A 25811-nucleotide genomic window follows, 5' to 3' on the forward strand; every position below is an offset into this window, starting at 1 on the left:
TCTATATCCTTGCACACTCTGAATTGCCTGAATGACCAAGGTAGAGTGGACATAGGTAGGATACAGTATCTTCCCATGTGTTGCTATCTGTCTTCAGTATGGTCTTAATTGTTTGGCCTATGTCCTGTTGGATATAACAATGGGCTACATGTGAGGTCTGCTATAGAGGCTGGCTCTGGATGACATAGGGGATATAGAATAATAAGATGTAGAGTGAAGAACAGCACAGGCCCTGCCAGTGGCAGAGATCATGGGCTTCCTCATGACATGCATTAGGAGAAAATGAATCAGTGGTATCAGAGGTCAGGAATCACTAACACTTAGCAGTTCCATTTGCTGTTGGCTAGGATTCCATAGCATGACCTGTACTTAGAGATCTTCTAAACTTTGGCATAGTGAAGTGGTCTTGTACTTTGTACATTGTTTGGTGGCCACTGTGACCTTGGCATAGGTGGTAATGTGTGTAGTAAGCTGATGGGTGGCCAGATCTTGGATGGGCACACATGGTTGTACAACAGCCAGGTGTGGTGGCATGTACTGCTCATGCACTGATGGAACAAAAGTTTTCTGCAACCATCTGTGTTCCCCTGGGGGCACCCTCTAATATGTTTTCAGTGATCACTGCTCATACCACTAAATGGGTTCTCTGTTCCTTGCATGACCATTGGCTTGTTTTACCATCAGTGGCCTGTACAAGGCTAGAGTCAACGGTATTTTATGTATTTTCTTTTCGGCTCCTTTCCTTGGAAATATTCTACCCCCTTTCTCCAAGCCAAGCCCTCTATACCAACATTTAAGGATGGTCTTAAGTCACGTTTGTTCTCCCTTGCTTTTGAGGGATCATAATGGCTTTGGCTGGATGGAGTTGTGATACCTGTATTCTCTTTGTAGTCTTACCTATTTGTTCTTCGTATTTGTATTTATTCTCTTTCTGATCAATTTAAGGGAGTTCTTTTCCTTTATGCTGTAAGTGTAATTCCTAATGACATTTGGTTATGAAAGGAAGTATAACAAGCCTTAATAAACATACATATATCATGTTCTACGTTGTTGTGTTTCTATATACTCTATTTGTGGTTTGCAAAAAAGAAAAACAATCTTTTTTCAGTTCAAATTCTCAAATACCAATTTTTTCATTGTTGCATCCTAGATGGACCTTTCTTTTTTATGTTTCTCTAGTTGTACTTGCTTAATTTAAATAATAAACAGAAATACAACATAAAATAAAGAGTAAAATAAGATGATGGCTTTTTGTTAGACTAACAATACATTTATTTGACTAGCTTTCGAATGCCAGAACTTTCTTCTTCAGGTCAGGACAATATCAACATAGTATTAATCAGAATATGCCCTGTCGTTAATGGAGTTCACACTGATTACATTGACCACAAGATGTAGTTTTATATAAACAATATCTGGCTGACCTTATGGAGCTGGAAGACTTCCATCCAACACTGCTGGAGATTATTAATGTTTCTGGGTGTTACTCAGGCTATAAAATGAACATTATCAAGCATAAAATTATGACTTTTAATAAGTGAGAATTCTGCAACAGTGGAACATTTCCTATGATGAGTTAATGCAATTCGTACATCTAGTTGTGCTATAGAAATAACTAGAAAATAAAATAAATCAGTGCCCCCACCATCAAACAAAAAGACTCATTGAGGAGATCAGTCATTAGAGAACTACTTTTCTTCTATAGAACATCACATAAATAATAAAATTAATATGAAGCTGAAATGTATATATTTCTTTGTTAAATGCTTGGACTTATCTAAGCCCCCCCCCCCCCCCCCCAAAGCCCTGTTTAGTCATATTTCCTGTATTTAGATGAGCCTATTACTTTATAACTTTTGATTCAAAATAATAATTAGGACACAGTAACATAGCAGATAAAGACCAAATTGACCCATCTGTAGTCTGCTCCATTTAAATTTCAGATGGGTAGTTATATAAATTTCCATAGAAAACGTCTCACCAGATCCCTTTCCCTATGTCTTTTACATGACCTCACAATCCATTTCCTACCACTGCCCTCTCTATTAGTCTCAAGCATGTTCTAAATCTACCAAATTGATGGACTCTACTACCTTCGTTAATAGGCCTATGCCATTTTCAATTTGCTTCTTAGAAAATACTCTAGATAATTCCCAGGTCTCTTCCCATATTTTATTAACAAGTTTTATAATAATCCCCCAAGTTACCAAGGTCAGTGAGGTTATTTGAGAAAAGTATAATAACAATTGTAGATATTTCCTATGCGCATTCAAGTTTAAATTTGAAACATGGTCTGTACGTACACGTCACCCAGCCTTCTTGGAAGCCCAATGCTAGTGTACCATTGTGCCTATTGGGCTTCCTAACCACCGGAGATCTACCTGTTCCCTAGTATCCACTACCTGGAAACTTCACTACCCCTCTAAAGGGCGGCCTTTGAGAACCATTAACCATATCAGCTGATATAGTTGATGGTTCTCAAAGGCCACCCTATGTCATCCATTAGGACCCACTGCGTGATGTGCATTGCTTCCAGCAGACTCAGCTAACACTTAAGGGCATGGATTAGATGTAGACAGGCAAGGAAGTGAATGATAAAGGATGTGGTGAGAGATGCAGCAATTAGCAGGCTCTCTTTGGGTCTTTCCTTTAGAGGGATAGTGAAGTATCCAGGTAGTGGATACTGGGAAACAGGTAGACCTCCTGTGGTTAGGAAGCCCAATAAGAGCAATGGTACAATAGCATTGGGTTTCCAAGAAGGATGGGTGATGTGTATGCACAGACCATGGTTCAAATTTAAACTTGAATGAGCATAGGACATAACTACAATTATTATACTTTTCTCAAATAGCCTACCCAGCTGCAGAATCGCATTTTGGGAAAGTTATCACGGTGATATTTTATAAAGTAAAAGATTGCATCAAGACCAGAAGCAATCAAAAGGAAGTCACTAAAGCCATTCCAAGCTAAGTAAACACATTTTTTAAACAAGATTTATGATTTTTTTTTTAAACTCTCAGTTAAACATGTGTTATAGAGGCAGGCAGGAATGGACAATGGTGCAATGATGGTGGATTGGTGATATTGCATTCTGTTGACTTTGGGCGATGTAATACACTAAAAACTAAGCACCTAACACTAAATTAATAGAAAAGTAAACTGGTAGCACAGCAAAGAAGAAAAATAATATATATTTTTAAGGTTTCCTGGGAATATTGATTCATATAACAAATAGGAACCGAAAAGATTGATAACCCATATAAATGTATTAAATTTTAACTGCCCAGACCCTCAATCATTCTTCTAATGTTTGGAGACCCCTGTTAGTTTTCCACATATTATCCCATGCTCCTATATATCTAAAACCTTCTTCTTTACACCAAGACTCAAGCCACTTACTGAATTCCACTGTTTTGCATAGTTTTTCCTCTCCCTTTCCCCATGTAGGAATTACTTCAGAAAAAGCCGTAGTCTGAACCAAGGATTTCAGTCCCTCCCCAAATTTCTGGAACACTCTCTGTGCTGTAACCTTACTATTGTTGGCCAGGTGTCCCCAGGTGAATTACAGCATCAGTATTTGAAGCCTTGCTCTCTCTCGGATCACTTTCAGTATTTGGTCTGTACATCTGGTAGCAGAGGATCCTGGAAGGCATTTCACTAGGTCGGAACCCTTGAACTGTGTTCCTAAGTTAATACCTCTGGTAATGGAGTCTCCTAGCAGTAAGAAGTTTCTGCTTTTCACCAATCTGTCATTGTTTGGGGGATGTTTCTTGGGTTGTGCTACTTTCATTGCCTCTGTTTCCACCACAGTACTTCTTTTTTTCAGCATCATAACGATGCAAGCAGCAAAAGAATTAGACAGGGGCAAAGTTTGGGAGGGTGAGTGCTTCTGTGCCACAGATCTTAGTCTACTAGAGCCTACTGTGACCCATCTATTCCTCTGTTTCATTCTCTGTGGCAGTGGTGGTGGTAAATTGACTGGGAATTGAGTAATCGTGGATGCTTCTTTAATTGTAGCTAATTCTTTGTTGAGTGTGTTGATCTCATCTTTCAAAGCTGATATCTAGAGACGGATAGGACAAGCTCTAAGGTTCCAGATAGTTTGCCTTAGGATTAAAGCAGAACATGTATTGCACTGAATGAAGGTCACGTTGATGTGATTCACAAGTGTGAAAAGGTGAACTATGGGGAATAGCAAAGAGTAGGATTGACCAATTATGGTGTAATGAAGATACTTGTCCATTGGTTGTCCTATATAAAGGGATCCTATATAAAGGGAGTTCACCTAGGGGTAGATGGAAGAGGGGGGAGGGGGAGGGTTGGGACTATAGAATCAGACCCTCTGCAGGAGAAAAGACAGGTCTATTTTTTTTAATATATGTTTATTTTATGTCTTTTGCTATTATTACCTGTATAGAGCAATCTATTTTTCAGACTTGTCTTCTATAAATGAATGCATGTGTGCAAATAAATAAATACAAAAAACTTTTTAGCTCCTTTGCAGTATTTCCCACAAAGATGTTGAACAGAACTAGAGCCAGGACTGAACCCAGAGTTATTCTGCTCATCACCTTTCTCTTCAGAGAACAAATTCTGTTTGCCAATGCCCTCTATCATCTATCAAACAACCAGTTTCTAATTCATTTAAATACCTTGGGACCCACCCCCAGTCTTCCCAGTATATTAAAGAAACTCTTTTACAGGGCAGTATCAAAAGCTTTGCTGAAAGTCAAGTAAATTATATCCAGCACAGAATCTTGATTGATCTCATTCGCTAGTGAACCAATCAAAGAAATCAATCAGATATTTTGACATGATCTGCTTCTGGCATGCAGTAGATTGATGGTCTTTGCAAATGGATGGTCTTACTACATATTTCATACATGCCTTATGCTTTTTGATAAGTAATTGAGGCAAAGATTTAGACGGCAATGTTCAAAGGCATCTCCATTCATAAATCCCTGTTTTAAGTGCAGAAAGAGGCCTTTTGAAAAATTACCACTAATATGCATATTAATATAACATATCACTACAAGTGGCAAGACTACTTCCTTTTATTGTCGTCACAGGCACCGAGTGGAGTTACCTCAGAAGTACCTTGTTACCTGCAGTTAGTGCTCAGTATTAAAACCCTTTACTTTTTTTTTAATAAGACAATTTGTAACATGCAACCACCTTTGCAAGAGAGCAAACCTTCTCACAACAAAACAATTTGTTTATTGAGCAAAAATGGTAGCAATAAAATTAAATATTAAACAACAATACTATAATGTTTCCATTGTTTTCCAAGTAATCAATTACTGATTGAGGGGCCCTTTTACAAAGCGGCAGTAAGCCCAACAGGAGCTTACTGCTCGCTCTTTTGGGACTACTGCCAGCTCAACATGGCCGCTGGCGGTAGTCCCACTCCGAGTGTGCATCGTTTCTGGGGGAAAGAGAAATCCCCTGAAATGGCTAGTGTGGCGGTAACCAGGAAGTAATCGGGCATCACTGCATGCTGCCCGGTTACCGCTGGGTTAGCGCCAGAGCCTTTACTGCCACCTCAATGGGTGGTGGTAAGGGCTCCCCACTGCATGGCCATGCAGTGAGAGTTGTCTGACCACATGGTCATTTTTTTTCGGGTTTTAGTGGCTGTGGGAAAAAGGGCCCTGGCGTGTAGAAAAAAAAGGCCTCCCGTCACCAGCACAGAGTCCTTTTTCCTGCAGCTTAGTAAAATGTCTCTTTCAGAATTTTAAACAATACTTCTAACCGATCAAGAGAATATCATTTCACAGTATGAAGCCTCATTTCTACAAGGTTCAAGAATAAAGAAATCAGATAAGTATTAAATATATTTAGGTAAGTTTAAATTGTTGTTGGTCTTTTTAAGTCTCTTCTTTACCTTTAGATTTTAATGTGTACAATATATTCTTATTTTGCTTAACTTGTTTTCCTTTCTTCCAGGTTTCTCTGTGTTGCATTGGCTAGCTTAATTGGACACTGGACTGGATCTTCTCTTCAGCTAAGTCTTCTCATCTTCTTGCTGGGAACCTACTCCTTATCTTAAACAACTCAAAGTAGTAAGACCCTTTCTATTCCTATATCTCTGATACTCACAGGGGCCGTTTTACTAAGCTGCGTAGTTGCCTAAGCTTTGTGAGCCAAATAAGAATTTTGAACTGAATTCTCAATTGTATAGGGAGCCAGTGTACTTTTTTTTCAGAAACAGAGCATGTGGGCTGCAGTGTTTGAAGCATCTGCATTTTTAAAAACTTTTTAAATTAGAAATACCAGCATAAATAATGATACAATAATCCTACTGAGAACAAACAAATGCATGAAACAAGGAGTGTAATGCATTAAAATCCAGGATGTCTCTAACAGATTTTAATTTTCAAAGGGCAACCCCCCCCCCCCCCCCCGCTTCAAGACTGAGGATATGTGACTCGAAAAAACTTAATTAAGGGTTTTTTTTTACTAAGACACCTAGGTGCCTATGCACACCCAACGCATGCCAATTTGGAACTACCACCCGGCTACCGCGTGGCCCAGGCAGTAATTTCATTTTTATGCGCACCCAATATGTGCCCTAGAAAATTTCTGGTGCTCACTGCTAACTGGGTGGTAATCAGCATTGTACACATGCTGATGATTACTGCCCAGTTAATGTGTGAGACCTTACCACTAAGTCAAAGGTATGGTTTGCAGTTCTGCTCAACCAAGCTATTCCCCCCATGTCCATGGCGGTACCACACATGAACCCTCAATTCCCTTTCAATAAACTTCCCAACTGTTTACTACTGAATTCACACTGATAAAGTAAATGATTGATCAAACCCCCTGTTGTGACAACCAAACCCTCTCTCCTCCCAGCCATCCTACCCTCAACCTTAACATCCTCAACATTACAATAACATCTCCCAAATCTCATAAAAGAAAGGGGGGGGGGGGGAGGCTGGATGGGTCAGCCAAAAAATTACCTTTCACCCACCCGAGCTCTCAATGAACTGTGAACCTTCTCTAAATCCTCCTTGCATTTTTTCTTTCTTTCCTCTCCTCTCTCTTATTGGTTCTCACTCCCCAGCCTTCCCAACCAGTCCACTTTCCCTACAACATTAACCCTTCACTACAACTGTTAACCTTTCCTCTGGGTGGCTCATCCATTTTATACCACCCTAGTGTAAAATCTGGGGTTGATCTTTATGTCCACCTTTCTCCAGGGAATATATACTGTCATGATCCGATGGGCAAATACCTAAGTGCTGGGCATGCTAATTCAGATATTTATATGAACTATAAGGACTGCTATGAACAACTAGTAAGGATATCTTACAAATTTGTATGTTTTATGATTCTATTAGGAGGCTTGTAAGATTGTTGTTGTTGCTACAGCTATGGTTATCCGCCAACCACTGGATTCTGTATAGCATGACTTAAGTTGTGCACGTAAATCTGGTTGTATTCCAGATTTGCATGCACAACTTAATTAGCTAACAAGCCAATTCCATAATACTAAATGTATATTCTTTTATATATTTCCAATATTCATGATGTATTGTAAGCCACATTGAGCCTGCAAAAAGGTGGGAAAATGTGGGATACAAATGCAATAAATAACTAAATAAATAATTGCCACTTAACAAGCAATTATTGACACTAATTGGCAGAATTTAAACATACAACTGTCGAAGCGTATTCTGCAACATGATGCGCATAAACTCTAAGTTACATAGTTGAAAATGAGGTGTGGCCATGGGCAAGTTATGGGCATTTCTAAAATCTATGTACATTGTTATACAACCTGTCTGTGCCTAATTTAGGCATCAGGATTTATTCCAAGTTTTACTTGGATCAACTGCCCGCGACTAAATGTAGTTGCACAGATGGATGCTCGGTGTATTCTATAATCCACGTGGAAATTTAGACTTATTCTATACCTAAATTTAGTCACAATTTATAGAATATGCCTAGGCATATTTTTTTCAGCGTGGATTTTTCAGGCGCCATATATAGAATCTAGCCCCAAATTACCAACTTGTCTAGAAACAAAACGTTAATAGCTGGGTGTGGAATTATTATTAAACTAAGGTAAGCTTAGTAACACAAAAAGATAAGAACTGCTGTAAATAAATAAGGAGAACAAATTAAGGATAAAACAGATTAATGCTAAATCAGTCAGATTTTCAGGATTACCACGATACATATGTATGAGATTATCATAAAATGGGTCTCCAATGTATGCTAATTTGATCTCATGCATATTCCGTGATGTAATCCTGAAAGTCTGACTGGCTAGGTATATAATACCTCTAGGAGAGGGTTGAGAAGCAGTATATAATAGTGACAGAGGAAGAAAAGGAGAACCCACAACAATTGAAACTGACAAGACAAAAATACAGTATAGTTGAAAGAATGAGACTATGAGTGAAAATAAAACAGTCTGAAAGGAGACTGACTTGAAAGACTGCTGCAGAAATAAAGGAAAAAAACATAAAACCATGCTGCTGAGTGAGCTATTTCTGCTGTAGCCCTCTGGCAAAATAATGTGAAATGTTTTAACTGTAACTCAAATGGCAGGACAGTGCAAGTGCTTTTGATTAATAGTCTCTAGAGGATTCCTATCTCTGCATATACTCAAATATTTTGATAGAAGAGGTCTTTTGTTTACTTTGATGTAGAACCAGCTGCAACTAAAGTGTTTCTCTCTCTCAATCGCTCTTTTAGAGGAGAGCGCCAATAAATGATTGAGGGATCCTTTTACTAAGCCACATAAGCATCTACATGCTCTCAATGCACGCCAAAATAGAGTTACCACCCGATTACCGCGTGGCTCTTACGGTAATTTCATTTTTGGCACGGGCCCCATACGCGCATCTGAAAAATATTTTTATTTTCGGGCCCGCGTAACGGACACGCGCCAAGTGGCATTTGGCGCACGTAGGTCTTTACCGCCTGGTTATCGCGTGTCTCTACCGCTAGGTCAATGGCTGGCAGTAAGGTCTCAGATCCAAAATATATGTGTGGAAATTTTCATTTTTGCCACACGTCCATTTGCCATTTTCAGCATGCCTTTGTAAAAGACCCCTGAATGATTTTTAAAAAATGGAGTGTGAAGATTCTTTATAATGTTTTGGTATGGAAAACCTGGTCTCTTTTGCTTTAAAATATGTCACCTGTGATACCCACTTAAGCTTTTCCAAAATCATATAGAAATCTGTACTAGCTTTTCAGCTCATCTAAAATCTTGCATATAAACAATTTGTTAATTAACAAAGTCTGTTCTTCTTTATAGACATTGGGTCATTCCTGTCTCCCAAAAACATGTCTTACATAAAGTTAAGTCTCAATACTAGCTGGAACTGAGCAATAAACAATTGGTATTACCTCTGTATGCATTTGTTATCCTGCATGCAACAACAAATGCCATAGCTACCAAGAGAAATACTCATTAACACGCCATTTGGTACATCAGAAATCAATCCTTAAAGTGTGAAAGATCCATCAGATGCCTAATGTTGATAAATTATTGCTGAAGAAGCCAATTTAAACTCCTTCATCACCAGGCTATCCTCACTCTGACTACAACTGTAACTGAAATCATTTAAATGAGACTATAACAATAAAAAGTTGTTTATCATCTAAAAAATATTAAACTATGTCTGCTTTCTATATTGCTGTTATATTACATGGCACATAACACACAAATTTGTCTGGTATCTTGATAATTCAAGCTTCAACCAGAGGCTTAGGAATTATCCAGGTATCTTCCTAAAATGTAGTTTGAACCATGCAAAACTGTTTTCTGTAAGTCTGTTGTTGTCAAATCTGAAATTTCAAGGTTTTGTAGAAATTTGTCCAGCATTGGAGTAATGCTGTCTAAGGCTCCTACAACAGTAGGGAAAACCCAGAATGGCTTGTTTATTATTTATTATTACATTTGTATCCCACATTTTCCAACTCCAGGAATATATACAGAGTGGAATACAGAGTAGAAGTAGGTGCAAAGAGGATAATAAGGTTCCAGGAAAGAGAATTCAAACTCTGATGGGCGAATACAGAGTAGGATATAGAGTCAAAGTAATCCCAGTGAGGCTGATAAGTTTCCGGAGATGAGACTACAGCCTCTAGTGAGCAATACAGAGTAGAATACAGGGTAGAAGTACAATTAATTATAACTGAACTGGTATGATTCATGCAGTTTGAAGGAATGGGATTATGTGGATAGGAGTGAGTATTGTTCATTTCTTAGTTTGATAGATGTGATACATTATTCATGGATTAGATCAGGTCTGTTGGGTAGGATTTCCGGAAGAGGTGAGTCTTGCTTTTTTCGGAATTATAGATGGGTGTTCACAGTTCTAATATTTCTAGGTAATGCGTTCCAGAGCTGGGTGCAAATGTAGGAAAAGCTGGATACATATGTTGATTTGTATTTCAGTCCTTTACAGTTTGGGTAGTGCAGGTTTAGAAACGTTCTCATTGATTTGATGGTGTTTCTAGTTGATAAGTCAATAAGTTCGGTCATGTAGGTTGGGGCCATGCCATGGATTAATTTGTGGACCAGAGTGCAAATTTTGAAGGCTATTTATTCCTTGATTGGTAGCCAGTGCAGTATTTCGTGAAGGGGTTTAGCACTTTCAAATCTTGTCTTTCCGAAGATAAGCCTAGCTGCCATGTTCTGCGCGATCCAGAGTTTCCTTAAAATCTGTTCTTTGCATCCCGCATATACAGCATTGCAGTAGTCAACATGTGATAGCACCATTGTTTGAATTATGTTACGGAAAGTTTCCCTTGGGAAGAATTGTTTGACTCGTTTAAGTTTCCACATTGCATGGAACATTTCCTTTGTGGTGGCAGCAGTTTGGTTCTCCAGGGTTAGGTTGGTGTCAATGGTAATTCCAAGGATCTTCAGTTTGTCCAAGATTGGGAGAGTATGTTCCGGGGTATTTATGGTTCTAGGGAGGTTTGTTTTGTGGTGGGATGAGAGAATAAGGCACTTAGTTTTTTCCTTGTTGAGTTTGAGTTTGAATGCCGTTGCCCAGGTATCCATTATGCTTAAACTATTCTTTATTGCATCAGTGATTTCTGTTGGGTTAGACTTGAACAATATGTAAATTGTGACATCATCCGCATACAGAAAAGGATTGAGATTTTGATTGTATAGGGCATAAGCAGGGGGGATCATCATTAGATTAAATAAGATGGGTAAGAGAGGTGAACCCTGGGGTACTATGCAGTCGGTACTCCATGATGGTGATATGTTTGAGTTTGCTTTTACTTGATATGATCTTGTGGTTAGAAAACCCTTGATCCATTTGAGTATATTCCCTCCGATGCCTAGCTTGTCGAGTATTGTGTGTCGAGTGTGTCAACCATATTGAATGCTCTAGACAAGTCGAATTGCAAGAGGAGTATGTTTTTACCTAATCCAATTTCCTTTTTGAATTTGGCCAGGAGAGTTACTAGGACAGTTTCTGTACTATGGAGGGATCTGAAGCCCGATTGTGATTCATGAAGGATTGAGAATTTATCAATGTATTCAGTAAGTTGTTTAGCTATAATTCTTCCCATCAGTTTGGTTGTGAGTGGGATGGATGCCACAGGTCGGTAGTTGGTGATGTGGAGGGGAATAATCGAACGTCGCCGGTGAAATAGATCACCGGCGATCTATTCTGGCGGCAGTGCAACAGCTAGCCGGAACTGTATTTTTGAAAAAGATGGCCGGCCATCTTTTTTTTCGATAATACGGTTTAGCCTGGCCAAATGCCTTGGATGTCGCCGGGTTGGAGATGGCTGGTTTTGTTTTTCAGCAATAATGGAAAAAAATGCCGGCCATCTCCAACCCGGTGACATCCAAGGCATTTGGTCATGGGAGGAGCCAGCATTTGTAGTGCACTAGTCCCCCTTACATGCCAGGACACCAACTGGGCACCCTAGGGGTCAGTGCAGTGGTCTTCAGAAACAGCTCCCACATGCATAGCTCCCTTACTGTGGGTGCTGAGCCCCCCAACCCCCCCCAACCCCCCCCCCAAACCCCCTACCCACAAATGTGCACCCACTGGCAAAGAGTCTCCCTAATACTGAGAATAGCAGTAGGTCAGAGCTGGCAGAATGCTGTACAATGCCCTCTTTCAGCAACATTCAAGGTAATAACGTTTTCTAACATGGGTAACACATGAAAGGGATCTAAAACTGGCTTACAAAAATGGCCACTACCTCATGGACTACCGGAAACAAAACAAGGCACACTCTGACCCAGTTAGCAGGGGGGGAAAGCACCATGGGAGTACAGCCCAGTACCCTATACCTACCACAATGCATTGCTGATGTGACTCTGCAGGGCACCTAACAGAAAAGGTGTCACACTCACCCCAGAGCCACATCACAACCACGGAAAGGCTGTCAGACGATACAACACATTCTGCGGTCATGGAGGTGGGTACGGGATTTGAGGCTGGCATATAGGCTGGCAAAAAAGTTTTTCATTTTAATTTTTGTAGTATGGGAGGGGGTTGATGACCACTGGGGTGTAAGGGGAGGTCATCCCCCATTCTGTCCGGTGGTCATCTGGTCAGTTGGGGCACCTTTTTGAGACTTAGTCGTGAAAATAAAAGGACCAAGTAAACCCGGCCAAATACTGCTTAACGCTGCTTTTTTTTTTTTTTTCCATTATCGCCGAAGGCCGGCCATCTGGTAGCCACACCCATGCCCGCCCATGCCCCGCCTTCGCTTAGCCGGCGATACGCCCCCTTGAACTTTCGCCGGTGAGGCGAGGGGAAAGCGGCGATGCTGTAAAAAAAAAAAACAGCTTTCGATTATACCGATTTTGCCGCTTTTCCAAAATCGACGGCCATCTCCTGATGTATGTCGGGAAATGGCCGGCGATCACTTTCGAAAATGAGCTAGATCATTAGTTTTCTTTTTGGTGTCTTTTGGTAATGGTGTGAGTAGAATATTACCTTTGTTTCTGGGGAATATGCCATGCTGGAAAAAGAAGTTGAGGTGGGAGGTAAGTTCAGTGATAAATCATGCAGGGGGGGTTCATTAGAAAGTTGGGGCACACATCTAATTGACAGTAGGCTGTAGAGAGCTTATTGGTTGCTAGTGCAATTGTTTCATATGTGATCTGGGTGAAATTTGTCCAGGTTCGGTCGGCTGGGTATTCTTCTGAGCATGGGTCTAGTTCATTAAGGCAGGTGTCAAAGTTGGTATAGTCCTGTGACATATTTTTGTGTAGATCGACAATTTTGTCTTTGAAGTAATTAGCAAATTCGTCTGCTGGTGGAATTCCTAATTTTGTTGAGGACACTGATTTTGTGTCTAGTAGTTTATCCAGTAGCTTGTATAACTTTTTCATGTATTTGTAGTTTGAACCTAGTTGTTCATTATAGTAGTTCCATTTGGATATTTTGGTTTCATATTTGCATTTTCTATGAGATTCTTTCCAAGCATTTAGATTTTGATAGTTTTTGTTGTCTGGTTCTAGATTTTAATTGTTTCACATTTTCATTGAACCATGGGGTTCTGTTTGATTTGTGAGTGGTTTTTGTTCGTAAAGGAGCTAATTCATTTAGAACAGTGATGCATCTAATTTCCCAATCTGCAAGATAGTTGATGGAATCAAATGGAATAGACCAATTGTTGTCGTAAATTGCCACAATGCAGTTGTGTCCACTTTACCTCTGGTCTGGTATGATGTTTTTCGTCAGCTTTGAGATGCCCTTTCTTCAGCCATTGTAGGGTCAGATTTAATTTGAAGTGATCTGACCATGGAATTTCCATCCATTTATGGTCATTGAATTTAATGATTTGGTCTGATGCGAATTTATGGGTTAGCAGGTCAAGTGTGTGGCCTTTTCTGTGGGTGGCATTCGGATGTGGCCATTCGAAATCCCATAGTTGGAAGAATTCCTTACAATCTTCGACACCGGTCAAGTTTGGATCTTCTAAATGAAGGTTGATATCACCAATGGTTAGTATGTTTGAGTTAGATGTACAAGTGGCCGATATGAAATCCATTAGGGTTATTTATGTTTCGCTCCAAGTGCCTGGCGGTCTATAGCATAAGACGCAGTTTAGGTTGTCGGCTACACTTTTATGTTGCAATCTGATTGAGGCAATTTCTAGTTGAGGAGTAATTGATTCTGCAGTGGTTTCTGTAGTGAGATGGGATCTGTAGATTATGGCAATGCCTTCACCTCTTTTTCCTATTCTGGTCCAGTGTGTAATGCTGTATCCTGGAGAGCAGATGTCCAGTATTATCGGATCTTTTTGGTCATGGATCCAGGTTTTTCTGATGAAGAGTAATTCTACGGTTTCCAATGTGATCCATTGTTTCTGTTTTCTTTACTGCTGATCTGACGTTGACGTAACCTATTTATTATTTATTTATTGCATTTGTACCCCACATTATCCCACCTTTTTGAAGGCTCAATTTGAGTTGTAAGATAAGGATCTTCCATATTGGTGAATTTGGGAACCTTTGTTGTCATTTGTATGTCGATTTGGTTTTATCAGAGCCTTTTTGTGTAGGTTATGTAGTTTGTTTGTGGGACAATGCTCTGCTATTGTAAGTTCTGTTGTCAGTTTGGTTGAGGTTGGTATATCTGGTAGTCCTGAATTGGTTGTGTAGTATTGGTATGATGTTATATTTGTCGTGAGGTGTGGCTAACAGTGTTTGGAGCAACGTTAAGGAGTAGATTCCTAGGAGTGATTTCATTGCGTTCATTCTGGCTCCTTTGTGCAATAGCAAGTGCTTCCAGTTTTGCTCTTTCTCAGGGGATCCTCTGTGATCTGTTGCGTGTTAATTTTTTTTTTGTTACATTTGTACCCCGCGCTTTCCCACTCATGGCAGGCTCAATGCGGCTTACATGGGGCAATGGAGGGTTAAGTGACTTGCCCAGAGTCACAAGGAGCTGCTTATGCCTGAAGTGGGAATCAAACTTAGTTCCTTAGTTCCCCAGGACCAAAGTCATAAGTACATAAGTAAGTACATAAGTAATGCCATACTGGGAAAAGACCAAGGGTCCATTGAGCCCAGCATCTTGTCCACGACAGCGGCCAATCCAGGCCAAGGGCACCTGGCAAGCTTCCCAAACGTACAAACATTCTATACATGTTATTCCTGGGATTTGGGATTTTTCCCAAGTCCGTTTAGTAGCGGTTTATGGACTAGTCCTTTAGGAAACTGTCCAACCCCTTTTTAAACTCTGCTAAGCTAACCACCTTCACCACATTTTCCGGCAATGAATTCCAGAGTTTAATTACACGTTGGGTGAAGAAAACTTTTCTCCGATTTGTTTTAAATTTACTACACTGTGGTTTAATCGCATGCCCCCTAGTCCTAGTATTTTTGGAAAGCGTGAACAGACTCTTCACATCCACCTGTTCCACTCCACTCATTATTTTATATACCTCTATCATGTCTCCCCTCAGCCGTCTCTTCTCCAAGCTGAATAGCCCTAGCCTCCTTAGTCTTTCTTCATAGGGAAGTCGTCCCATCCCCGCTATCATTTTAGTCGCCCTTATCTGCACCTTTTCCAATTGTACTATATCTTTCTTGAGATGCGGCGACCAGAATTGAACACAATACTCAAGGTGCGGTCGCACCATGGAGCGATACAACGGCATTATAACATCCTCACACCTATTTTCCATACCTTTCCTAATAATACCCAACATTCTATTCGCTTTCCTAGTCGCAGCAGCACACTGAGCAGAAGGTTTCAGTGTGTTATCGACGACGACACCCAGATCCCTTTCTTGGTCCGTAACTCCTAACGTGGAACCTTGCATGACGTAGCTAAACAGGATTATTATGTCCAACTGACCAACTCTCTTGGCTCTAATCCTCGACTTCTCTTCACCACATTGAACTCTCTCCTCAAGGTGCCCCCTCCCCCAACTCCCCCTTCATTATCTCCTCAGACCCTTGCTAAATTCTTTCACAACAAGGTTGAAAAGATAAACCTTGCTTTCTCTACCTTACCACCTCTCCCTCCACTAGTCCGTTCCCCTCTCTCTCTCCTTCCCCTCATTCCCTTTCCTCCTTTCCTGAAGTTACTATTGAGGAAACTACACTTCTCCTTTCTTCCTCAAAATGTACCACCTGTTCCTCTGATCCCATTCCCACCCACCTTCTTAATGCCATCTCTCCTGCTCTTATTCCTTTTATCTGTCACATTCTCAACCTCTCACTTTCCACTGCGACTGTCCCTGCTGCCTTTAAACATGCTGTGGTCACACCTCTCCTTAAGAAGCCTTCACTCGACCCTACTTGTCCCTCTAATTACCGACCCATCTCCCTCCTACCTTTTCTCTCCAAATTACTTGAGTGTGCTGTTCACCGCCGCTGCCTTGATTTTCTCTCCTCACATGCTATTCTTGACCCACTACAATCTGGTTTTCGCCCTCTCCACTCAACCGAAACTGTGCTTACTAAAGTCTCCAATGACCTATTACTGGCTAAATCCAGAGGTCAATATTCCATCCTCATTCTTTTTGATCTTTCCGCTGCTTTTGACACTGTCGATCACAGCATACTTCTCGACACCCTGTCCTCACTTGGATTCCAGGGCTCTGTCCTTTCCTGGTTCTCTTCCTACCTCTCCCTCCGCACCTTTAGTGTTCACTCTGGTGGATCCTCTTCTACTTCTATCCCTCTGCCTGTCGGCGTACCTCAGGGTTCTGTTCTTGGTCCCCTCCTCTTTTCTATCTACACTTCTTCCCTTGGTTCATTAATCTCATCCCATGGCTTTTCCTACCATCTCTATGCTGATGACTCCCAAATCTACGTTTCTACCCCTGATATCTCACCTTGCATCCAAACCAAAGTTTCAGCGTGCTTGTCTGACATTGCTGTCTAGATGTCTCAACGCCACCTGAAATTACATATGACCAAAACCGAGCTTCTCATTTTCCCCCCCAAACCCACCTCCCCGCTCCCCCCGTTTTCTATTTCTGTTGATGGCTCTCTCATTCTCCCTGTCTCCTCAGCTCGAAACCTTGGGGTCATCTTTGACTCTTCTCTCTCCTTCTCTGCTCATATCCAGCAGATTGCCAAGACCTGTCGTTTCTTTCTTTACAACATCCGTAAAATCCGCCCCTTTCTTTCCGAGCACTCTACCAAAACCCTCAGCCACACCCTTGTCACCTCTCGTTTAGACTACTGCAATCTGCTTTTATCTGGCCTCCCACTTAGTCACTTCTCCCCTCTCCAGTCAGTTCAAAACTCTGCTGCCCGTCTCATCTTCCACCAGGGTCGCTTTACTCATACTACCCCTCTCCTCAAGACCCTTCACTGGCTCCCTATCCGTTTTCGCATCCTGTTCAAACTTCTTCTACTAACCTATAAATGTACTCACTCTGCTGCTCCCCAGTATCTCTCCACACTCGTCCTTCCCTACACCCCTTCCCGTGCACTCCGCTCCATGGATAAATCCTTCTTATCTGTTCCCTTCTCCACTACTGCCAACTCCAGACTTCGCGCCTTCTGTCTCGCTGCACCCTACACCTGGAATAACTTCCTGAGCCCCTACGTCTTGCCCCATCCTTGGCCACCTTTAAATCTAGACTGAAAGCCCACCTCTTTAACATTGCTTTTGACTCGTAACCACTTGTAACCACCTACCCTCCTCTCTTCCTTCCCGTCCACATTAATTGATTTGATTTGCTTACTTTATTTATTTCTTGTCTATTAGATTGTAAGCTCTTTGAGCAGGGACTGTCTTTCTTCTATGTTTGTGCAGCGCTGCGTATGCCTTGTAGCGCTATAGAAATGCTAAATAGTAGTAGTAGTAGTAGTAGCTATAATTCGGGTTCTTTTTTCCCCACATGCATCACCTTGCACTTGCTCACATTAAACGTCATCTGCCATTTAGCCGCCCAGTCTCGTAAGGTCCTCTTGTAATTTTTCACAATCCTGTCACAAGTTAATGACTTTGAATAACTTTGTGTCATCAGCAAATTTAATTACCTCGCTAGTCACTCCCATCTCTAAATCATTTATAAATATATTAAAAAGCAGCGGTCCTAGCACAGACCCCTGAGGAACCCCACTAACTACCCTTCTCCATTGTGAATACTGCCCATTTAACCCCATTCTCTGTTTCCTATCCTTCAACCAGTTTTTAATCCACAATAGGACATTTCCTCCTATCCCATGACCCAAGTCCACCACTCTAACCACTATGCCACTCCTCCACTCCCAAATGGCTTCTTAGGATTATTCTCAGGGGGGAGTGCGGAGTGTTGCTAGATGTATTGTAGTTCATGAAGTGAAGTTTTTCTGGAATATATTAATGATGTAAATGAGGAGTGTGTGTGTGTGTGTGTGTAGGAGTATGAGAATGATGAAGGAAGAGGGTATTTGAATTTGTGAGTGTTTATGATATGGTACCCAATTATGTTTTGCTTATTTTTCTCTGGGTGTATCCAGTTGACTGGTAATTGTGTGCTTAGAGTGTGAGTGTATGAAGGTGAGTGTGTGTTGAAGTGTTGATGAAATTAGTGGACAGTCAGTCGTGGAATTTTGCTCATGAGTCCAGGGTCATAGGCTCCAATTGCAACTTGGATGGTCCTGCAAGTGTTGCTCCTTCTACTTTCTGGTCTTACCTTCCGTCTCCTCTATGACCTTGGTAGAGTCCTGTGCCTTAGGGAGTGAGGATCCTATCCTCTGCTTCGGCACTTCTTCCTCCCTTTGCTGTATAGTGGTTGCTTTGTCTGGCTTGATTTCCATTTCAGTTGGGGAAATGTGCTACATCTGATCTTATTCTGCACCACTTCTGAGGTCTGTCCCGCTATGACTTCACCTTGCTACCCTTGTTGGGATGATGGGGGCTCCTCTCTGTCTTCTGAGGTGCTCTCTCTCCTGGCTCTTCAGACCTTCGCCCTCACCTCCATTATGTTCCACTCCGATCTCGTTGCTGCCAGAGGCTGGTTGTGGAACCGGTAATGAGCAGATCTGCAGATGCGGCAGATCCCAGTCTCGCTCCATCTGGTGGGAGCACTTCGCCTGAGCAGCTGTTGAGAATGAGTTTAGCGTACCGTAGTTGTGGTCTGCCCCTGTTGCCCTCTCCCTACTTCCCTCACTGGGGGATGGGAGTTCCTTTCTGGAACCTGGGATGCTCTTCCTTGTTTTGTTTAATCTGCTCCCTCGTCATGCTTGCCTCTGTACCATCCACATAGCTGCCTGGGTTTGTGGTGCTGGGCTACCGTGGAGCAGTTCTGGTGCTGCCGCAGGTCCATGTGTCGCTCTGACCAGCTTCTAAACGGAGGGTGCCACACCAGCCACAGGTAGGAACATGTGCTCACCCTCTTTAATAGTAGTCTCCCTCTTTCCTTTTGCAAGGCCCTTGAGCTCAGCACCACTCATTGTGGCGCTGGGTATTTGTGCCTTATGCCTGGGTCTTAGAGCTCAGAGTTTCAGAGCTCAGACTCTGGGTTCTTCTTCAGTCGCCAGACTCTTGCCATTTCTATTGTCAGTTCTCTATAATTTTCTTTGTCTTTAATTTTTGTGTCACTTGTCACTGCAATATCAATGAAAATTGCAATATAATTTGATTACTGTGATATTGGGTGCATTATGTTCCAAATGTCAGTCTGTTTGAATTAAAAACTCCCATACAATCTTGACTTTTTCTAAACTGCAGTTATACCATTATTTGCTGACTCATATGTTGTACTTCTTGCACAAGCTCCAATGAATCATTGTGACTACCCTGTTGTGATGTTTGTAGTCAGTTTGGGCAGCTTTGCTACAACTATTATGCAAGTAGTCAATGGTTTCATGTTTTTTTCATTACATAATCTACTTTTGCTATTTGTCAAAATATGTTGAATTTTCGCTTTCATGCACTTAGGGCTCCTTTCACTAAGACACGGTACTGATTTCCACATGGCAAATATGACAAAGCCCTTAGGAACTGAATGGGTTTTGGCACATTTGCCTCACAGGGAATCACTACCGCAGCTTAGTAAAAGGGTCTCTTACTTTACAAAGCTTGTTGCTGAGCTGAAAAATGTAATCCTTCTGTGTCCTTCTTGAGGGTACCCAGATACAGCCATTGCCAGTTCTTGGTGCTGTCCATGTTATTTTTAATTTCCATGTATTTCCAGTTAGTCAAGCTGGTTTCCAGTTGTTCAATTCTGAACTCATTGTACTCATTGTAGATAATATGCTGAAATCTTCTGCTCAGTGTGTGATGATGGCAGCCAAAAAAATCAAACAGGATGCTAGCAATTAATAGGACAGGCATGGTGAATAAGATTGAAAATACTATAATGCCTTTGGATCATTCCTTTGCATTCAGTTCTGGTCACCATATCTCAAAATAGATATGGAAGAATTAGAAAAAGGTTCAAAGAAGAGTGACCAAAATGATAAAGGGGATGGAACTCCTCTCTTATGAGGAATGACTAAAGAGGTTAGGGCTCTTCAGCTTGGAAAAGAGACAGATGAGGGGAGATTTGACAGAGGTCTACAAAATCTTGAGTGGTGTAGAACGAGTAGAAGTAAATTGATTTTTTATTCCTGAATTTCCCAGAAGTTTCTTGTAGAACAAATTTTGGTTTGTTTGAAATTGCCAATTTTGTCAAACTTGGTTAATTTGACTTTCAATTTTCTTCGCAGTGGCTGTTATTCACTGTTTCAACTCTTCAGACACTTCTCTGCTTTTAAGTGTAAAGTGTATCATTTCCTTAGACTCTTGATCTTTTTGTTCTTAAGGTTTCTTTCCTTCATGCTTTTCAAGTTGCTAAGGTGAGCTCAAATTCTCTTAACTTTTCTTTCAAGTCAGCTTTTCCATTTGGGGATTTGATTTTGTTGATTTGCATTTACAACATCATATCCTAATTCTGATGTCATTGCTGCAGTGCTGTAAATTAATTGGTTTGTTTCTGTAGCTGATGCTGTTACAACTGCTGCTATTGCATATTGACATCGTTCAAGATCTTCCACAATTCGTTTCTATTTGTCTTTTTCAGGAGTGGCAGTCTTTGCTGTTCCATCAAGTTTCCATGAACTTTGTGAATGTTCCTTTTAATTCTACTCCTCAGAGCTCTTCACCATTTCGTTCAAAGTTCTCACTCATCACATCTTCAGTGTTTTCTAAATCAACTGGTATTAAAATATGGTTCACTTCTTCTTCATTCTTAGCTAACTTCTATTGAGGTTTGTCTGTTCTGGTAATGGATATATTGGCAGCTGTGGATTGCCATTCTATTTCTTGAAGTTCTACAGCAGGGAAGACATTGTGAAATAAATCATCATTGGTCCATCAGCCGTTGTTTGATGATTTCTGAGTTTGGACATTTGTTTTTCCAAATGTCATACATTCACTTTTGAAAAACTTTGGTGTTAGACTTTGATTTGAAGTAACAATTCATAATTGTAAGACTTTCTTCAATTGCCCATTTCTTCCACTTTGTTGGTTCTTCCAGTCACTCTACAGCAGGTCACCCTGGTTGTTATCGTGGCTATTTCCCATGTTGTTTCAACCGAATGCACAACTATACTATTTAGAGATGAGGTTACTGGGAAGCAATGAGAAACTCAGAAGAAAATCTAACTAGAACAAAGAAAAAGTTAAAACAGAGTTCCTGAGTAGACATTCATAAAAGACTAATAAAGAGGTGACTGAGGTATGATATGGTGTAGTAAAAATCCTAGTTCAAATAAGATTCATGTATAGTATGATAAAGTCATCCCTGAAACTCTCTACAGTATTACCCATTAAATTATTTGCATTTGAATCTTGATCTTTTATGCAGTCTAATGTAATAATCATCTTGATGTTAGGTTATTATGGATAAATTTTCGCATGTTTATAGTAGAGTGCATGATGTAAGTATGGTACATAGAATAACAAAAGTCACCAGTGAAAAAACAAAACAGGAAAACAATATAAAGAAACCAATCACTCATGTTTAATGTTTATAAGTACATACTGTAAATATTCCGATACTTATCTTTCTACAACTCTACTTAGGCCTTTCATTTCCTCATCCATGATCTTGTTGTAACACCAATTGTATCTATCTCCTGAAATGGCGATGCCATAACAGGTACCTGTAAGCCATATTGAGAAGCCACGGAGTCTGCTTCCTCTGTTGTGATTCAGAATCTCATAGTACAGTTAGATCCATAGTTGACACTTCACTCAAGTGATATCTATTTGGGCCTACCTGCTTATTTGATTGTTGCTTTCCAATTGATTGAGAATTCAGCAGGTCTCAGCAGAGGTGGTGGCAGAGCAATGAGCAATGAAGGACCCCTTGAGATCTGCAGTGAGGATTATTTACTGGATTCTGCAGAATGGGATGGGCATACTTTCTAGAGTCTGAGGTTCTCTGTGCTGGATTTAGCTTATTGCTGTGTTGATGCCTCTCCTCGTGGCCTTACTCAGTGACTAGGATGTTGATGCCAACGTTAACCCTTCTCATGGTACCTTGGATCACTGAAGTTATTTTTGCTGCTGATGCTCCAGCAGCTGCTGCCCAGTCTGCTTCTGGTATCCTCAAGGTTCAGATTCTTGCTCTGTTGAAGTCATACTTCTTGATGCTGTTCTACATTCTTATTAGGTCATGCCCAAGAGTGACTGTGAGCTCTTAACTATGATAATTAAGAGTGGTTTATCAATAACTTTGAAATCACTGATAATTATGCCACTCTTTTTGCTGCATTATTTTCCACTGAATTTCAATTCATTACATTTATTACAATTGTTTATGTCATAATATCCAAACGTTCTGCACATTTTACATAAACAACACACCATAATAAAAAATACGTATGCAATACACCAAACAACACAGACTGACAAGTAGTTCAAAAAGTCAACAATCATTCCGTTAAAACAAGCAAAATACTGAAATATGTTAAATCTAAAAATACTTCAGGGATGGGATCAGATGGGGATGTTGGGAGGATCTGACTCTGAGGGGTGGGATCAGATCAGGGGAGCTTGGGGGGGGGGAGATCTGGCATTGGGAATAGGATCTGATTAGAGCAATTTAGGGAGAGAGCTGGCATCAGGAGTGGGATTGGATGAGGAAGTCTGGAGCAGATCAGACTTTGGGGGCTGGGATTAGAATCAGGAGATAGATGGAAGGGGGATTACTGTCTTTGGGGGGATCAGAGAAGGAAGATTTTGGGAGAAGGGTTACTCCACTACGGCACCAGACTTTGGGGGCTGGGATTAGAATCAGGGGATAGATGGGAGGGGGATTACTGTATTTGGGGGGATCAGAGAAGGAAGATTTTGGGAGAAGGGGTACTCCACTATAGCACTTCAGATGACAGCAGTAATGTTACCAGAATGCTGATAATGCAGCTGTACCTTATGCCTCCTCTTGAAGTGGTGTTAGATTAATTTAATACTGAAATCCCCAAAGCTAAATAACATTGGCACTCGCACAACCTTTCTCCATTCTTACAAAACATTACATTATGCATAATAATTGAAACACTTCAGTTAAGTGGCAACACATTGGCCACAGATTTATTTATATCAAACAATTATCTACTTACAAAATACCCAAATTAACTTTCATTTACCCCACCTCTTGCACCTAGTTGGTATCGAACTAGTCACTAACTCTGTTATCACACTTTAAGTTTTCAACTACTCCAAGGCTAGCTCTGTGGTGTTGCAGGAGCATGCACCAAACACTCGTAGTGGTAATGCACATGAACAACTTAATATGGCCTTCACTGACCAAACTTATTGAACAACTTGTGCACAGCCATTCATACTGTATCATACACTTATTTTTCCACCATAAGTGGTGATAGCCTTAGCTTGTCACTGCTGTCCTCCCCTCCCCACAACAGTTGAGGCCTGTCTGTTGCCATGACAAGCTTCTAATAAATCTTGAATATTGCTCAAAAATATATCTAACACAATTTCAGAAAGATGCTCTCCATCCAGCTGATACAAACCCAGACAATGCCATGTAATTAATTCATGTCATAACACCATGCCACGCATAGCAATCACAGATCGGTTCACTTCCGAATTAACTGTCCTTCTCAACCTCTCTACACCTTTCATGTTTCTCACACCTCTCCAAACCACCTGAGGTATTATGCAAGACCATATAAAATGAGTAACAGGAAAATAGCAAGCAAAAACAAAAACTATTCTTTTCATCACATGTATGAGTTTTACCCCTTTATTATTACAAATATCATTACCCCCCAAATGAACAATCACTAGCAGGGAAGAATAAAATCATCTAGCTTGGAGCAATGTTATCAAAAGCTGTTCCAAATACATGCCTCTAAGACCCAGCCAACATATCCAAACTCCCAGTGAGGATAATCCCAAATTAGTACATAAGTATTGCCATACTGGGAAAGACCAAAGCTCCATCAAGCCCAACATTCTGTTTCCAATAGTGGCCAATCCAGGTCATAAATACCTGGCAAGATCCCCCCAAAAGTACAAAACATTCTATACTGCTTATCTCAGAAATAGTGGATTTTCCCCAAATCCATTTAATAATTGTCTATGGACTTTTTCTTTAGGAAGCCATCCAAACCTTTTTTAAACTCTGCTAACCTAACTGCCTTTACCACATTCTCTGGCAACAAATTCGAGTCCACCAACACGTTGAGTGAAGAAAGTTTTTCTCCGATTCATTTTAAATTTACTTTATCGTAGCTTCATCGCATGCCCCCTAGTCCTAGTATTTTTGAAACGCGTAAACAGACGCTTCACGTCTACCCGTTCAACTCCACTCATTATTTTATAGACCTCTATCATATCTCCCCTCAGCTGCCTTTTCTTCAAGCTGTAGAGCCCTAGCCGCTTTAGCCTTTCCTCATAGGGAAGTTGTCCCATCCCCTTTATCATTTTCATCGCCCTTCTCTGCACCTTTTCTAGTTCCACTATAGCTTTTTTGAGATATGACGACCAGAATTGAACACAATATTCGAGGTGCGATCGCACCATGGTGCGATACAAAGGCATTATAACATCCTCATTTTTGTTTTCCATTCCTAATAATACCTAACATTCTATTTGCTTTCTTAGCCGCAGCAGCACACTGAGCTGAAGGTTTCAACGTATCATCAACGATGACACCTAGATCCCTTTCTTGGTCTGTGACTCCTAACGTGGAACCTTGCATGACGTAGTTATAATTTGTGTTCCTCTTTCCCACATGCATCACTTTGCACTTGTTCACATTAAACATCATCTGCCATTTAGATGCCCAGTCTCCCAGTCTCGTAAGGTCCTCTTGTAATTTTTCACAATCCTCCCGCAATTTAACGACTGAATAACTTTGTGTCATCAGCAAATTTAATTACCTCACTAGTTACTCCCATCTCTAGGTCATTTATAAATATGCTAAAAAGCAGCAGTCCCAGCACAGAGCCCTGGGGAACCCCACTAACTACCCTTCTCCATTGAGAATACTGACCATTTAACCCTACTCTCTGTTTTCTATCTTTTAACCAGTTTTTAATCCACAATAGAACACTACCTCCTATCCCATGACTCTCCAATTTCCTCTGGAATCTTTCATGAGGTACTTTGTCAAACACCTTCTGAAAATCCAGATACACAATATCAACCGGCTCACCTTTATCCACATTAGTTCACCCCTTCAAAGAAATGTAGTAGATTGGTGAGGCAAGATTTCCCTTCACTAAATCCATGTTGACTTTCAGGCTTATTTTCGAAAATGTGATCGCCGGCCATTTCCCAACATAAATCGGGAGATGGCCGGCGATCTCTCAAAACGAAATTGGTATAATCGAAAGCGGCTTTTTTGACAGCATCGCCGCTTTCCCGTTGCCGCGCTGGTGAAAGTTCAAGGGGGCATGT

This window comes from Microcaecilia unicolor, chromosome 2, assembly GCF_901765095.1.
Source record: "Microcaecilia unicolor chromosome 2, aMicUni1.1, whole genome shotgun sequence".
Taxonomy (NCBI): Eukaryota; Metazoa; Chordata; class Amphibia; order Gymnophiona; family Siphonopidae; genus Microcaecilia; species Microcaecilia unicolor.